Genomic DNA, 7,288 nt, shown 5'->3' with positions numbered 1-7,288 from the left:
ATCCAAATGCTTTGTAATCATCTAGGAGTTAATCCTGATTGCAGTGAAGTATGGTTGTAGATAAACTCCTGTTTTATAGAAGAAGAAATGAGATTCTTAGCCTCCATCATAAAACTCTGGCTCCTGTAGGCCCATAACAAATAATTTGAGCACCACAAAACATGCCAAGGGCAAATATTAAGAAAACCATACTCAAATCAACCTTTTAATAAAATTTCAGTTGATTCTATGGTGGGAAAGTCTGGAACTTTTGACAAAAGGTCCTGTAAAAGGAGTTCTTTTGAAACCACTCCTGGAGGGAAAAGTGGGTGGAAAGGGAGGATGAGGCAAGGACAGGATGGGGAAGAGATCATCTAGAATTCAACCAATAGGAAAAGGAAGAGGCATCATCTGGTACTTTTCTGTTTTAACAAATTATTCTTGCTAAATGTTAAACTCAGCCATTTCTACACATCTAAAGTGCTGGCAGTGCCTTATAAATTGTGGTACCCTAGCACAAAATCACAGTTGTCCAACCCTAGTTTCAGTTTTGGATTCCAACATTAGATCAACTAAATGACTTTGGTTTGCCAAACAGGTAACTCAAGGTAGCTCCCTGAGCCTATTGTGAACACAAAAAGAAGATCAGGAATGGGAGCCTGCTTACTGGAAGGACCCAAGGACTGGAAGACCTGGCTTTTCCATTATTTTACTGTTTGACCTTGAGCAAATCACTTAGCCTCTTTGAGTCTTGCTTCATTTGTAAAATAGGGGTGAAAATACTTTCCCCATTAATCTCTCAGGGTGGTTATTAGCCTTCAAGGGAAGAATGTAAGTTGGAAAAACAGAAGCATTATACAAATGTAACACATTATTTTCGTTGTTGCCAGTTTCTGTGGATGTTTAAAGCTATAAAATGAAGACAGGAAGCAATGGACTTTTCCTGACAACATACTGGGAAAGAAGTCAGAAGGTTTATAACAAATCAATGAAAAGTGGGTTTTTCCTCTCTGTATGGCAAAAGAAAGCCACGAGGGTGTGGGATGCTGCATAACATTTCATAAGTCTTTGCCGTGGATGGCTGATGTAAGGGCACAGCTATGAATAAAAGCAATCTATGGGCAATGGGGAAAATCTGCATGCATTGAGAAGGCTGTGTGTCTAACTGTTGTGAATGTTGTAACCTGCCAGTAGGGGCTGAGTACATAGCCAGAAACTGTAAGATAGCCAGAAACAGCTATAAACCATGGGAGGCAGCATGGTACAGTGAGAACTTCCTTAGCAGCCAGAAGAAATGGGTTAAAATTCCACATGTGAAAATTACTATCTGTGTGATCATAAGCAAGTCATTTAACTTCCCTGGGCCTTAGGTTCCTCAACTGAAAAATGAGGTAATTGGAGTAGGTGACCTCTCTGGTCCCTTCCAGCTATGGATTATGATCCAATGAGGTCTAGAATAAAGCTAAGAAGAAAGGGACAGCTAGATGGACACTTACTAGCTGTGTGACCCTGGAAAAGTCACTTAACCCCAAATGTCTCAAAAAAAAAAAGAAAAAAAAAGAAGCTAGAAGGAGAGAGTATATTGGAAGCCAGTGCAGTAATCCCCAGACACAAGTAATGGTCCATACTGCTGACGGGTGTCACCCAAAAACAGCAAGAGGAAGGGAGTTACCACACAGGGATGTAATAATAAACCAACTCTTATCTTAGGACATTGGGGCACTGTGAGAGTGGGAGACAGTGAGTAAGTTTCCATATATATAAGGGAGCTCTTTTTGTCATACCCTCGTCTCTGCTGGTGACAGCTGGCAAACAGAAGTTAATGGAAATTTAAAAAGCGAAAAAACTAGAATCTAAGTGAGGTTGGTGCCAATAAAAGCAAAACAAAACCTGTGGTTATGCACATACAATAGAATGTTATTGGGCGTAAGAAATGGCAAAAGAGAAGGTTGTGAATAAATTCAGATAATACAAACTGATGCAAAGTGAAGTGAGCAGAACCAGAATAATTTATACAAAGGCAACAACACTAAAGAAAAATGACTTGGAAAGACTTAAGAACTCTGTTCAATATAATGACCAATCATATCAATAGAGGACCTGGAGATGAAGCATATTACTCACCTCCTAAGACTAGGCGAAGGCCTCAAGATGCAGAAAGACGCATTTTTGGGCTTGGCCATTGTGTGGATCTGTTTTGCTCATCTATGCTTATTTGATACAAGGTGTGTTTTTTTTCTTCTTTTCTCACTTTTTAATGGGGAGGGAGCTAGTGATACTGAGACCAAAAAAAAGGCCATTGAAACATTTTTTTTTTTAATGCACAGAAGGAAAGAGAAAAAAGTTCAGAAGGAAGCAGAGATAAGTAGGACAGTTTTGAAAGTAATGTATGGAAACAAGTGGCATGAAATGGAGAATCATGGTTACATATATTTTTGGTGGAAAAAAATTGTGTTTAAATTAAGGGAAAAGAAATAAGTTGATGTGACATGGGACAGGAACTTCCATGGAATGATTTAGCATCATGGGGATGGGACCGGCTGAGCTGCTCTTAGTTCCTCTTAAGGCTTATACAGTATACAGGAGGTGATGCACGACCCGAAGAATGGAGCAAAGGTTGGGAAAGAGCTGCATTCCTTGGCAGCCATGTCACCTATAGAGCAGTCCTAAGCAGTATTGTAAATTAAGTGAAGTATGTCTACTGCCCCAATTTCCCAATTCTTTGCCCTTTCCTCTTCCAAGTGGTTATTACAGCAGATAATCCCCACCCTCTACCCTCTAGCTTTCTGCTTTCAATCAAAACTCCTCTCAACTTTCATTTACCTTTATGTATAAAAAACTGATAAGTATTTAGATATTTGAATCCTTAGATATATTTGAATTTTTAGCAGGGACTAAATCCTTAAGAGCCCAGGGCCTGGAGTGAGGAAGAACTGAGATCAAATGTGACCTCAGACACTTACTGGGTGTATGACCCTGGGCAAATCAGTTATCCCTGTTTGTCTCACTTTTCTTGTCTGTAAAATGAACTGGAGAAGGAAATGGCAAACCACTCTAGTATCTTCCAAAAAGGGTCATGAAGAGTTGGACACAGCTGAAATGACTCAGCAACAGCAACAAATCTTTAGGACTAAAGGATATCGTGGTCAGAGTACTAGACTTTGAATCAGGGGAAATGTGGGTTCACATACTGCTTTTGGTATTTACTTTGTTACCGTGGGAAAATCACTTCACCTCTTGGAGTCTCAGTTTCTTTATCTAAAAAGTGAGGAGAATAGTACCTGTAGTATTTACCATTCAGAGTTGTCCTCAAGATCAATGAGATTATATATCGGTATATCTATACATACATACATATATATATATATATATGTATAAAAGTTTATAGATGTGTATGAGTATGTATATATATGTGTGTATGTGTATGTATATATGTGTATATGTTTTATATGTGTATATATAAAAGTTCATATATGTGTATGTGTATGTATATGTATGTATATATAAAAGTTTATATATGTGTATGTGTATGTATATGTATGTATATATAAAAGTTTATATATGTGTATGTGTATGTATATATACATATATGTGTGTATAGATAGAGACAGACAGACAGACAGATAGATAGTTTCACCACCTAATGTTTTCCAAATGTCAGCAATTATTGAATTATTAAATTATTGAATTATTAAAAATTCAGAATTTCAAATATTAGCATACAGGTGACATAGCATTTTTGAGGGTGGGGGAATTTTTCTGGGCCTCTCTGCAGCAATCATCCCATGTAGGTAATTGTCTGCTTGCCTAGGCATGGACTTGAAGCTAGGGTCTGATTTTGTGAGTCATTCCAAAATAGAAAGAAAACATCAACATTCCCCCCAGTTAAGTACTCAGTGGGGAGGGGGAGAGGAGCAGAAGTTTTATGGAGTCTCTATAGTGTAAAGAGAATACCAGTTGCTAGCTAGGCGACTTGGTAGGTTTATGGTCCTAGGGACTCTGTATTGGGGGGCTTGCATTAGAGTCTTTGTACACTAAACTCACTCTGCCCTCAGATGCCCAGCAGGGGACCTGGCCCTATACTTGGTCTTGCTGGCACTCCTGAGAAGCATAACCAGATCAGATTCTACAGCCCATGAACTACAACAATTTAGAACATTTTAAAGGCCCTGAAGGAGATATGAAAGCCCATATGCTGCTTTTATGGCTTTTTGCTGTTGTTGTTTTTTGTTTTACACAATATCTTAATCATTTAAATGTTTTATGTAACCTATCCTAAGGCTCTTTTTTTTTCTTGCAAAGGGTTATGAACATAAAACTAGCAAATCCATAAAAGCTGAGGGGGCTGTTCTTGGGATGACCAGATCATAAAACTTCTAAACCACAGGGCACCAGCTGACTCACTTGGCTCTGTGTCTTTAGACTGCTAAGCAGAGTAACAGGGACAGACCCTCCCCTTCTGTTTCTCCTCCCTAAATAAGCTTTGGGAAAGCACAGGAAATCAAGAAAGATAATTTCCCCCAGCTCCTGATGCCTTCTACCAAACCAGTCTCAGCTTTACTTAACTACTCCTTAACTTTTCACTGGTGGGAAAGTAATTTTCTTAGGAAAAAGAAAGAAAAACTCTCTGAAGTATTTCTCCTATACCTCTTAAGAACCTAGAGAAATATGTATTCTTTTCAAATCTCCAATAATAATTCACCTTGAAATTTGAAAAGATACAGACTTACTGACACTTACAGGCTTAGAAAGTAAGTTGTTTTAGGGATCTTGACTGTATGTTTGCTAATGTCTCAGGTAGCACCCTCTCAGTGACATTTTCCTCTCTCTCTCCCCTTCCCAGCTGGGACCTTGCGCTTATAGGTAAGGGTCCCCAGAGAATGTCTGATTATTACTTACTCCCCTTTGACCTCTACAGGTAACCAACCATGAGGGATTGTGTCTTCTAGTACATTAGCACCTGAGCCCCCATTGGTGTATTCTTCATTACCTGTCAGAATTAATTTGGCTATTATTTTTTAATAAAGATATAATAAGAATAGGTGTTAAAAAATAATATCTATATACTGGAGGCTCACTATATTCTTACACATACACAAAGTCTCTGGGAAGAGTGTGTTTAAACTTTTAAATTGTTTTTTTTTTTTAATTAAGCATCTGTTTCTCTCGCCTCCACCTCCATCCCCCCCCACTAGAAGAGGAAGAAAAAAAAAAGAAAACACTTCCAACAAATTAGCATAGTCAAGCAAAGCATATTTCTACATTAGCTGTGTCCAAAAATAAATATCTTACACTGCATATCTAGCCCATTTAGATCCATCACTCTTTGTCAAGAGGTGGGCAGCATTCTAAATCCTTGTTCCTCTGGAATCATGGTTGAGCATTGCATTGATCAGAGTTCTCAAGTCTTTCAAAATTGTTTTTTACAATGCTCTTATTATAGATAAGTTGTTTTTTCATTCTGTCAGTTTTACTTGGCGTAAGTTCAAGTAAGGTTCATACTAAGCAGTTAGTAAAAGCTTGTTGTCTTCAAGTGACATCATCTTTTCCCCTTTTTCATCTGTATAGAATTTTACTCCCCCTGCCTTTGAGATAAATTCCTCATCATTCCTCCTCTTCTTTTTCTGAATGTATCCTTTCTGCCTTTTCCTTTCTCCTTTAAAGATCATCAAAACATATAACAAAAATATTCCCAGGACCTCCATCTTATTTGGCTCCCTCTATGATTCCTGTTGACAGCATGATTCTTAGGGAATGCTCGTATGATCACCCCTTCCCATTAGAATACAAACATTTTATTCCTATAAAGTCTCTCCCAATTGCTTATGTGCATTTATCTCTTTTATGTTTGTCTTTACCCATGTGTTTGTACTATATTTCAGAGTTTTACTCAATTCTGGTCTTCTCATCAGAGATGATTGAAAGTCGCCTACTTCATTAAAGGTCCAATTTCTCCCTTGTAAGACTATACTCAGTTTTGCTAGGTAAGTTATTTTTGGTTATAAGCTGGTATTTTTTTGCCTTCTTTAAATTTCATATTCTATGTTCTCCATCCCTTTATAGTGGGAGCTGACAAATCTTGTATAATCTTGCCTAATATCTAGGTTATTATCATCATCATTATTATTTTTTGTTCATGGCTTTCAGGAAGTCCAATGATTCTTATATTATCTCTCCTTGATCTGTTTTCTAGGTCAATTGTTTATATGAGATACCTTACATTTTCTCCCATTTTTTCAGTTTTTTGTGGTTTTAATATTTTTTGTTTTCTCATAGAGTCATTAACTTCTATTTGGTTCATACTAATTTTTAGAGTGGTAAGGTTTTGTACCTCTTGGGGAAAGTTAATTCTCTTTTGAAATCTTTCCTTCATAAGAGTCTTCTTCTTCATTGCTTCTTCAATTCTTTTCTCTGCCATTCTCATTTAATTCATACCATTTTAAAGCTAATTTTTTAAATTCACCATTTTTTTCTGGGAATTATAATTGAATTTGTTGGGGGGAGGGAACTATGTTTTTCTTCTGGGACATACTTGTAGGAGTTTTAGATTTATTTATCTATTTATTTGCTTTGCGGTAAAGCAATCGGGGTTAAGTGACTTGCCAAGAGTCACACAGCTAGTAAGTGTCAAGTGTCTAAGGCCAGATTTGAACTCAGGTCCTCCTGACTCCAAGGGTGAAGCTCTATCCACTGCACCAGCCAGCTGCCCCCAAAATATGGAATGCTTCACGAATTTGCGTGTCATCCTTGTGCAGGGGCCATGCTTATCTTCTCTGTATTGTTCCAATTTTTGTATATGTGCTGTTGAAGCTAGCACTGGATTTATTTTCTTCTTTTGGGTTCGAATCTCGGGCATCCCTGGTCTCATAATAGGTCTTCATGTTTTTTGTTTAGTCATCCTTCCAAGGATTTGCTCTGGATGATTGGACTTTGTTGGCCTAGCTGGTAGCTTTGACAGCTGAGTTTGTGTTCCCAGCCCTTCTGGAAAGCCTCTTCCCCTTTGATGCTTTTCTGGGTGGGATACTGAATTCAGGGTTTATGCTAGGTGACTCCATGCTTAGGGCTTTGGATGCTGAGTCAATAGGCTCTAGTTCCTTAGTTGCTGGCCTGGGCAGGAGGTTGCATCTTTGATCAGCTATGGGTATCCTGGTCTTGCCTCCCTATCTGAGAGCTTTGGGTGCTGATTCTATGCTGTTGGCCCCTCCAGGAGACCCCCCTCTATCTTGTCTTGGACATAGGAAAATCTATGCTTCTGGCCTAACTCAGGGCTCTGAGTGCACCTTTAGGTGACTGCTTGCTGTTGGCTTGG

General features: G+C 38.4%; 1 non-coding gene across 1 annotated transcript; it reads right to left on the bottom strand.

Moving 5' to 3' along the window:
• Positions 1-6,689: 6,689 nt before the first annotated feature.
• On the bottom strand, positions 6,690-6,796 carry LOC144457389 (U6 spliceosomal RNA). Its single transcript, XR_013486691.1, has one exon. It is a non-coding gene; the product is annotated as a U6 spliceosomal RNA (small nuclear RNA).
• Positions 6,797-7,288: the final 492 nt, after the last annotated feature.

This window comes from Phascolarctos cinereus, unplaced genomic scaffold (genome assembly GCF_003287225.1).
Source record: "Phascolarctos cinereus isolate Bilbo 61053 unplaced genomic scaffold, phaCin_HiC Scaffold_4;HRSCAF=312, whole genome shotgun sequence".
In the NCBI taxonomy this organism is placed as follows: Eukaryota; Metazoa; Chordata; class Mammalia; order Diprotodontia; family Phascolarctidae; genus Phascolarctos; species Phascolarctos cinereus.
Note: the sequence above shows the minus strand (reverse complement) of the source record. Positions and strands in the feature narration are given on the sequence as shown.